The sequence below is a fragment of the Misgurnus anguillicaudatus genome, chromosome 4 (genome assembly GCF_027580225.2).
Source record: "Misgurnus anguillicaudatus chromosome 4, ASM2758022v2, whole genome shotgun sequence".
Classification (NCBI taxonomy): domain Eukaryota; kingdom Metazoa; phylum Chordata; class Actinopteri; order Cypriniformes; family Cobitidae; genus Misgurnus; species Misgurnus anguillicaudatus.
The window spans coordinates 4,247,716-4,258,610 of NC_073340.2; positions in this window are offsets into that span (position 1 = coordinate 4,247,716).

The window sequence follows — 10,895 nt, forward strand, 5'->3', positions numbered from 1 at the left end:
CATTACTTTATCTTAAATTTCATTTCAAATGTCCAGCAGAAACCTTAAGCCCACATCAGCTATGAAGACTGCTTCAGGAAGCATAGGACCAGTGATTAAATTAACAATCTACTCGCTTTGTGAAGGTAAAATAGAATTTGCAGGCAAGAAGCTGCCCACAAACTCTATCAGAGGTAAAGAAACAACTAACTTGCCAATGGAGAATTCCACTTAGACCTTGTGGGATTTGAACCCCGGTCTCCCATATGGGAGAACAAGTGTTCTAACCCCTAGACCACAGAGGATATGTTGAAGCCTGGCAGCCAAATTCTGTTCCTGTGTATTGCTGACTATGCTCAAACTGTTGGCTGGCTGGTACAGTCAGAGTCAAACCCACAAATACATGAAAACTATCAGATCTAAAGATTTGTTTGCTTCTTTCAAAACCCAAAGACACTGTTGGCATCTGCTGTATTAATTGCTAATTGTATGTCAAGGACTCTTTCTTAAATATAAACTTACATGAATACATTTTGCTTGAAAGCACTGAGTGTTATGTCCAGTACTTTATCTTAAATTTGATCTCAAATGTCCAGCAGAAACCTAAAGCCCACATCAGCTATCAAGACTGCTTCAGGAAACATAGGACCAGTGATTAAATTAACAATCTACTCGCTTTGTGAAGGTAAAATTGAATTTGCAGGCAAGAAGCTGCCCACAAACTCTATCAGAGATAAAGAAACAACTATCCTATCATTGGAGAACTCCACTTAGACCTTGTGGGATTTGAACCTGGGTCTCCCATATGGGAGAACTAGTGTTCTAACCCCTAGACCACAGAGGATATGTTGAAGCCAGGAAGCCAAATTCTGTTCCTGTGTATTGCTGACTATGCTCAAACTGTTGGCTGGCTGGTACAGTCAGAGTCAAACCCACAATTACATGAAAACTATCAGATCTAAAGATTTGTTTGCTTCTTTCAAAACCCAAAGACACTGTTGGCATCTGCTGTATTATTTGCTAATTGTATGTCAAGGACTCTTTCTTAAATAGAAACTTACATGAATACATTTTGCTTGAAAGCACTGAGTGTTATGTCCAGTACTTTATCTTAAATTTGATCTCAAATGTCCAGCAGAAACCTTAAGCCCACATCAGCTGTGAAGACTGCTTCAGGAAACATAGGACCAGTGATTAAATTAACAATCTACTCGCTTTGTGAAGGTAAAATAGTATTTGCAGGCAAGAAGCTGCCCACAAACTCTATCAGAGGTAAAGAAACAACTAACTTGTCAATGGAGAATTCCACTTAGACCTTGTGGGATTTGAACCCCGGTCTCCCATATGGGAGAACTAGTGTTCTAACCCCTAGACCACAGAGGATATGTTGAAGCCTGGCAGCCAAATTCTGTTCCTGTGTATTGCTCACTATGCTCAAACTGTTGGCTGGCTGGTACAGTCAGAGTCAAACCCACAAATACATGAAAACTATCAGATCTAAAGAAGATTTGTTTGCTTCTTTCAAAACCCAAAGACACTGTTGGCATCTGCTGTATTATTTGCTAATTGTATGTCAACAACTCTTTCTTGTATAGAAACTTACTTGAATACATTTTGCTTGAAAGCACTGAGTGTTATGTCTATTACTTTATCTTAAATTTGATCTCAAATGTCCAGCAGAAAGCTTAAGCCCACATCAGCTATGAAGACTGCTTCAGGAAGCATAGGACCAGTGATTAAATTAACAATCTACTCGCTTTGTGAAGGTAAAATAGAATTTGCAGGCAAGAAGCTGCCCACAAACTCTATCAGAGGTAAAGAAACAACTATCCTATCATTGGAGAACTCCACTTAGACCTTGTGGGATTTGAACCTGAGTCTCCCATATGGGAGAACTAGTGTTCTAACCCCTAGACCACAGAGGATATGTTGAAGCCAGGAAGCCAAATTCTGTTCCTGTGTATTGCTGACTATGCTCAAACTGTTGGCTGGCTGGTACAGTCAGAGTCAAACCCACAATTACATGAAAACTATCAGATCTAAAGATTTGTTTGCTTCTTTCAAAACCCAAAGACACTGTTGGCATCTGCTGTATTATTTGCTAATTGTATGTCAAGGACTCTTTCTTGTATAGAAACTTACATGAATACATTTTGCTTGAAAGCACTGAGTGTTATGTCCAGTACTTTATCTTAAATTTGATCTCAAATGTCCAGCAGAAACCTTAAGCCCACATCAGCTATCAAGACTGCTTCAGGAAACATAGGACCAGTGATTAAATTAACAATCTACTCGCTTTGTGAAGGTAAAATTGAATTTGCAGGCAAGAAGCTGCCCACAAACTCTATCAGAGGTAAAGAAACAACTAACTTGTCAATTGAGAATTCCACTTAGACCTTGTGGGATTTGAACCGGGGTCTCCCATATGGGAGAAGTAGTGTTCTAAGCCCTAGACCACAGAGGATGTGTTGAAGCCGGGGAGCCAAATTCTGTTCCTGTGTATTGCTGCCTATGCTCAAACTGTTGGCTGGCTGGTACAGTCAGAGTCAAACCCACAAATACATGAAAACTATCAGATCTAAAGATTTGTTTGCATCTTTCAAAACCCAAAGACACTGTTGGCATCTGCTGTATTAATTGCTAATTGTATGTCAAGGACTCTTTCTTAAATAGAAACTTACATGAATACATTTTGCTTGAAAGCACTGAGTGTTATGTCCATTACTTTATCTTAAATTTGATCTCAAATGTCCAGCAGAAACCTTAAGCCCACATCAGCTATGAAGACTGCTTCAGGAAACATAGGACCAGTGAGAAAACTATCAGAGGTAAAGAAACAACTAACTTGTCAATGGAGAATTCCACTTAGACCTTTTGGGATTTGAACCTGGGTCTCCCATATGGGAGAACTAGTGTTCTAACCCCTAGACCATAGAGGATGTGTTGAAGCTGGGGAGCCAAATTCTGTTCCTGTGTATTGCTGACTATGCTCAAACTGTTGGCTGGCTGGTACAGTCAGAGTCAAACCCACAAATACATGAAAACTATCAGATCTAAAGAAGATTTGTTTGCTTCTTTCAAAACCCAAAGACACTGTTGGCATCTGCTGTATTATTTGCTAATTGTATGTCAAGGACTCTTTCTTAAATAGAAACTTACATGAATACATTTTGCTTGAAAGCACTGAGTGTTATGTCCAGTACTTTATCTTAAATTTGATCTCAAATGTCCAGCAGAAACTTTAAGCCCACATCAGCTGTGAAGACTGCTTCAGGAAACATAGGACCAGTGATTAAATTAACAATCTACTCGCTTTGTGAAGGTAAAATAGTATTTGCAGGCAAGAAGCTGCCCACAAACTCTATCAGAGGTAAAGAAACAACTAACTTGTCAATGGAGAATTCCACTTAGACCTTGTGGGATTTGAACCCCGGTCTCCCATATGGGAGAACTAGTGTTCTAACCCCTAGACCACAGAGGATATGTTGAAGCCTGGCAGCCAAATTCTGTTCCTGTGTATTGCTCACTATGCTCAAACTGTTGGCTGGCTGGTACAGTCAGAGTCAAACCCACAAATACATGAAAACTATCAGATCTAAAGATTTGTTTGCTTCTTTCAAAACACAAAGACACTGTTGGCATCTGCTGTATTAATTGCTAATTGTATGTCAAGGACTCTTTCTTAAATAGAAACTTACATGAATACATTTTGCTTGAAAGCACTGAGTGTTATGTCCAGTACTTTATCTTAAATTTGATCTCAAATGTCCAGCAGAAACCTTAAGCCCACATCAGCTATGAAGACTGCTTCAGGAAACATAGGACCAGTGATTAAATTAACAATCTACTCGCTTTGTGAAGGTAAAATTGAATTTGCAGGCAAGAAGCTGCCCACAAACTCTATCAGAGGTAAAGAAACAACTAACGTGTCAATGGAGAAATCTACTTAGACCTTGTGGGATTTGAACCTGGGTCTCCCATATGGGAGAACTAGTGTTCTAACCCCTAGACCACAGAGGATATGCTGAAGCCAGGAAGCCAAATTCTGTTCCTGTGTATTGCTGACTATGCTCAAACTGTTGGCTGGCTGGTACAGTCAGAGTCAAACCCACAATTACATGAAAACTATCAGATCTAAAGATTTGTTTGCTTCTTTCAAAACCCAAAGACACTGTTGGCATCTGCTGTATTATTTGCTAATTGTATGTCAAGGACTCTTTCTTAAATAGAAACTTACATGAATACATTTTGCTTGAAAGCACTGAGTGTTATGTCCAGTACTTTATCTTAAATTTGATCTCAAATGTCCAGCAGAAACCTTAAGCCCACATCAGCTGTGAAGACTGCTTCAGGAAACATAGGACCAGTGATTAAATTAACAATCTACTCGCTTTGTGAAGGTAAAATTGAATTTGCAGGCAAGAAGCTGCCCACAAACTCTATCAGAGGTAAAGAAACAACTAACTTGTCAATTGAGAATTCCACTTAGACCTTGTGGGATTTGAACCGGGGTCTCCCATATGGGAGAAGTAGTGTTCTAAGCCCTAGACCACAGAGGATGTGTTGAAGCCAGGGAGCCAAATTCTGTTCCTGTGTATTGCTGCCTATGCTCAAACTGTTGGCTGGCTGGTACAGTCAGAGTCAAACCCACAAATACATGAAAACTATCAGATCTAAAGATTTGTTTGCATCTTTCAAAACCCAAAGACACTGTTGGCATCTGCTGTATTAATTGCTAATTGTATGTCAAGGACTCTTTCTTAAATAGAAACTTACATGAATACATTTTGCTTGAAAGCACTGAGTGTTATGTCCATTACTTTATCTTAAATTTGATCTCAAATGTCCAGCAGAAACCTTAAGCCCACATCAGCTATGAAGACTGCTTTAGGAAACATAGGACCAGTGAGAAAACTATCAGAGGTAAAGAAACAACTAACTTGTCAATGGAGAATTCCACTTAGACCTTTTGGGATTTGAACCTGGGTCTCCCATATGGGAGAACTAGTGTTCTAACCCCTAGACCACAGAGGATGTGTTGAAGCTGGGGAGCCAAATTCTGTTCCTGTGTATTGCTGACTATGCTCAAACTGTTGGCTGGCTGGTACAGTCAGAGTCAAACCCACAAATACATGAAAACTATCAGATCTAAAGAAGATTTATTTGCTTCTTTCAAAACCAAAGACACTGTTGGCATCTGCTGTATTATTTGCTAATTGTATGTCGAGGACTCTTTCTTAAATAGAAACTTACATGAATACATTTTGCTTGAAAGCACTGAGTGTTATGTCCATTACTTTATCTTAAATTTCATTTCAAATGTCCAGCAGAAACCTTAAGCCCACATCAGCTATGAAGACTGCTTCAGGAAGCATAGGACCAGTGATTAAATTAACAATCTACTCGCTTTGTGAAGGTAAAATAGAATTTGCAGGCAAGAAGCTGCCCACAAACTCTATCAGAGGTAAAGAAACAACTAACTTGCCAATGGAGAATTCCACTTAGACCTTGTGGGATTTGAACCCCGGTCTCCCATATGGGAGAACAAGTGTTCTAACCCCTAGACCACTGAGGATATGTTGAAGCCTGGCAGCCAAATTCTGTTCCTGTGTATTGCTGACTATGCTCAAACTGTTGGCTGGCTGGTACAGTCAGAGTCAAACCCACAAATACATGAAAACTATCAGATCTAAAGATTTGTTTGCTTCTTTCAAAACCCAAAGACACTGTTGGCATCTGCTGTATTAATTGCTAATTGTATGTCAAGGACTCTTTCTTAAATATAAACTTACATGAATACATTTTGCTTGAAAGCACTGAGTGTTATGTCCAGTACTTTATCTTAAATTTGATCTCAAATGTCCAGCAGAAACCTAAAGCCCACATCAGCTATCAAGACTGCTTCAGGAAACATAGGACCAGTGATTAAATTAACAATCTACTCGCTTTGTGAAGGTAAAATTGAATTTGCAGGCAAGAAGCTGCCCACAAACTCTATCAGAGATAAAGAAACAACTATCCTATCATTGGAGAACTCCACTTAGACCTTGTGGGATTTTAACCTGGGTCTCCCATATGGGAGAACTAGTGTTCTAACCCCTAGACCACAGAGGATATGTTGAAGCCAGGAAGCCAAATTCTGTTCCTGTGTATTGCTGACTATGCTCAAACTGTTGGCTGGCTGGTACAGTCAGAGTCAAACCCACAATTACATGAAAACTATCAGATCTAAAGATTTGTTTGCTTCTTTCAAAACCCAAAGACACTGTTGGCATCTGCTGTATTATTTGCTAATTGTATGTCAAGGACTCTTTCTTAAATAGAAACTTACATGAATACATTTTGCTTGAAAGCACTGAGTGTTATGTCCAGTACTTTATCTTAAATTTGATCTCAAATGTCCAGCAGAAACCTTAAGCCCACATCAGCTGTGAAGACTGCTTCAGGAAACATAGGACCAGTGATTAAATTAACAATCTACTCGCTTTGTGAAGGTAAAATAGTATTTGCAGGCAAGAAGCTGCCCACAAACTCTATCAGAGGTAAAGAAACAACTAACTTGTCAATGGAGAATTCCACTTAGACCTTGTGGGATTTGAACCCCGGTCTCCCATATGGGAGAACTAGTGTTCTAACCCCTAGACCACAGAGGATATGTTGAAGCCTGGCAGCCAAATTCTGTTCCTGTGTATTGCTCACTATGCTCAAACTGTTGGCTGGCTGGTACAGTCAGAGTCAAACCCACAAATACATGAAAACTATCAGATCTAAAGATTTGTTTGCTTCTTTCAAAACACAAAGACACTGTTGGCATCTGCTGTATTATTTGCTAATTGTATGTCAAGGACTCTTTCTTAAATAGAAACTTACATGAATACATTTTGCTTGAAAGCACTGAGTGTTATGTCCAGTACTTTATCTTAAATTTGATCTCAAATGTCCAGCAGAAACCTTAAGCCCACATCAGCTATGAAGACTGCTTCAGGAAACATAGGACCAGTGATTAAATTAACAATCTACTCGCTTTGTGAAGGTAAAATTGAATTTGCAGGCAAGAAGCTGCCCACAAACTCTATCAGAGGTAAAGAAACAACTAACGTGTCAATGGAGAAATCTACTTAGACCTTGTGGGATTTGAACCTGGGTCTCCCATATGGGAGAACTAGTGTTCTAACCCCTAGACCACAGAGGATATGTTGAAGCCAGGAAGCCAAATTCTGTTCCTGTGTATTGCTGACTATGCTCAAACTGTTGGCTGGCTGGTACAGTCAGAGTCAAACCCACAATTACATGAAAACTATCAGATCTAAAGATTTGTTTGCTTCTTTCAAAACCCAAAGACACTGTTGGCATCTGCTGTATTATTTGCTAATTGTATGTCAAGGACTCTTTCTTAAATAGAAACTTACATGAATACATTTTGCTTGAAAGCACTGAGTGTTATGTCCAGTACTTTATCTTAAATTTGATCTCAAATGTCCAGCAGAAACCTTAAGCCCACATCAGCTGTGAAGACTGCTTCAGGAAACATAGGACCAGTGATTAAATTAACAATCTACTCGCTTTGTGAAGGTAAAATAGTATTTGCAGACAAGAAGCTGCCCACAAACTCTATCAGAGGTAAAGAAACAACTAACTTGTCAATGTAGAATTCCACTTAGACCTTGTGGGATTTGAACCCCGGTCTCCCATATGGGAGAACTAGTGTTCTAACCCCTAGACCACAGAGGATATGTTGAAGCTGGGGAGCCAAATTCTGTTCCTGTGTATTGCTGCCTATGCTCAAACTGTTGGCTGGCTGGTACAGTCAGAGTCAAACCCACAAATACATGAAAACTATCAGATCTAAAGATTTGTTTGCTTCTTTCAAAACCCAAAGACACTGTTGGCATCTGCTGTATTAATTGCTAATTGTATGTCAAGGACTCTTTCTTAAATAGAAACTTACATGAATACATTTTGCTTGAAAGCACTGATTGTTATGTCCAGTACTTTATCTTAAAGGGGACATATTATGAGATTTTTTTTAAGATGTAAACTAAGTCTAAAATAGGTCTGAGCAAAAGTGTGCCGTTTTAGGTGTGTCATTTAAAATGCAAATGAGCGGATGAAGTGCAACCACTGATCACAATGATGGTGGTTTGTTGCAATTGAAACTCTATTGTGCTGTGAAATATTTTATCTCTCTCTTTCTCTCCATACTAAATGGTTGTGCTGTGGTTGGATAGTGCAGATAAAGGGGGCGGTATTACCTTATTCTGACATCACAATAAGGGCCAAATTACAATGACCTATTTTTTCACATGCTTGCAGAAAATGGTTTACCAAAACTAAGTTATTGGGTTGATCTTTTTAACATTTTCTAGGTTGATAGAAGCACTGGGGACACAATTATAGCACTTAAACATGGAAAAAGTCAGATTTTCATAATATGTCCCCTTTAAATTTGATCTCAAATGTCCAGCAGAAACCTTAAGCCCACATCAGCTATGAAGACTGCTTCAGGAAGCATAGGACCAGTGATTAAATTAACAATCTACTCGCTTTGTGAAGGTAAAATTGAATTTGCAGGCAAGAAGCTGCCCACAAACTCTATCAGAGATAAAGAAACTACTAACGTGTCAATGGAGAAATCTACTTAGACCTTGTGGGATTTGAACCTGGGTCTCCCATATGGGAGAACTAGTGTTCTAACCCCTAGACCACAGAGGATATGTTGAAGCTGGGGAGCCAAATTCTGTTCCTGTGTATTGCTGACTATGCTCAAACTGTTGGCTGGCTGGTACAGTCAGAGTCAAACCCACAAATACATGAAAACTATCAGATCTAAAGAAGATTTGTTTGCTTCTTTCAAAACCCAAAGACACTGTTGGCATCTGCTGTATTATTTGCTAATTGTATGTCAACAACTCTTTCTTGTATAGAAACTTACATGAATACATTTTGCTTGAAAGCACTGAGTGTTATGTCCAGTACTTTATCTTAAATTTGATCTCAAATGTCCAGCAGAAACCTTAAGCCCACATCAGCTATCAAGACTGCTTCAGGAAACATAGGACCAGTGATTAAATTAACAATCTACTCGCTTTGTGAAGGTAAAATTGAATTTGCAGGCAAGAAGCTGCCCACAAACTCTATCAGAGGTAAAGAAACAACTAACTTGTCAATTGAGAATTCCACTTAGACCTTGTGGGATTTGAACCGGGGTCTCCCATGTGGGAGAACTATTGTTCTAAGCCCTAGACCACAGAGGATGTGTTGAAGCGGGGGAGCCAAATTCTGTTCCTGTGTATTGCTGCCTATGCTCAAACTGTTGGCTGGCTGGTACAGTCAGAGTCAAACCCACAAATACATGAAAACTATCAGATCTAAAGATTTGTTTGCATCTTTCAAAACCCAAAGACACTGTTGGCATCTGCTGTATTAATTGCTAATTGTATGTCAAGGACTCTTTCTTAAATAGAAACTTACATGAAAACATTTTGCTTGAAAGCACTGAGTGTTATGTCCATTACTTTATCTTAAATTTGATCTCAAATGTCCAGCAGAAACCTTAAGCCCACATCAGCTATGAAGACTGCTTCAGGAAACATAGGACCAGTGAGAAAACTATCAGAGGTAAAGAAACAACTAACTTGTCAATGGAGAATTCCACTTAGACCTTTTGGGATTTGAACCTGTGTCTCCCATATGGGAGAACTAGTGTTCTAACCCCTAGACCACAGAGGATGTGTTGAAGCTGGGGAGCCAAATTCTGTTCCTGTGTATTGCTGACTATGCTCAAACTGTTGGCTGGCTGGTACAGTCAGAGTCAAACCCACAAATACATGAAAACTATCAGATCTAAAAAAGACTTATTTGCTTCTTTCAAAACCAAAGACACTGTTGGCATCTGCTGTATTATTTGCTAATTGTATGTCGAGGACTCTTTCTTAAATAGAAACTTACATGAATACATTTTGCTTGAAAGCACTGAGTGTTATGTCCATTACTTTATCTTAAATTTCATTTCAAATGTCCAGCAGAAACCTTAAGCCCACATCAGCTATGAAGACTGCTTCAGGAAGCATAGGACCAGTGATTAAATTAACAATCTACTCGCTTTGTGAAGGTAAAATAGAATTTGCAGGCAAGAAGCTGCCCACAAACTCTATCAGAGGTAATGAAACAACTAACTTGCCAATGGAGAATTCCACTTAGACCTTGTGGGATTTGAACCCCGGTCTCCCATATGGGAGAACTAGTGTTCTAACCCCTAGACCACAGAGGATATGTTGAAGCCTGGCAGCCAAATTCTGTTCCTGTGTATTGCTGACTATGCTCAAACTGTTGGCTGGCTGGTACAGTCAGAGTCAAACCCACAAATACATGAAAACTATCAGATCTAAAGATTTGTTTGCTTCTTTCAAAACCCAAAGACACTGTTGGCATCTGCTGTATTAATTGCTAATTGTATGTCAAGGACTCTTTCTTAAATATAAACTTACATGAATACATTTTGCTTGAAAGCACTGAGTGTTATGTCCAGTACTTTATCTTAAATTTGATCTCAAATGTCCAGCAGAAACCTTAAGCCCACATCAGCTATCAAGACTGCTTCAGGAAACATAGGACCAGTGATTAAATTAACAATCTACTCGCTTTGTGAAGGTAAAATTGAATTTGCAGGCAAGAAGCTGCCCACAAACTCTATCAGAGGTAAAGAAACAACTAACATGTCAATGTAGAAATCTACTTAGACCTTGTGGGATTTGAACCTGGGTCTCCCATATGGGAGAACTAGTGTTCTAACCCCTAGACCACAGAGGATATGTTGAAGCCATGAAGCCAAATTCTGTTCCTGTGTATTGCTGACTATGCTCAAACTGTTGGCTGGCTGGTACAGTCAGAGTCAAACCCACAATTACATGAAAACT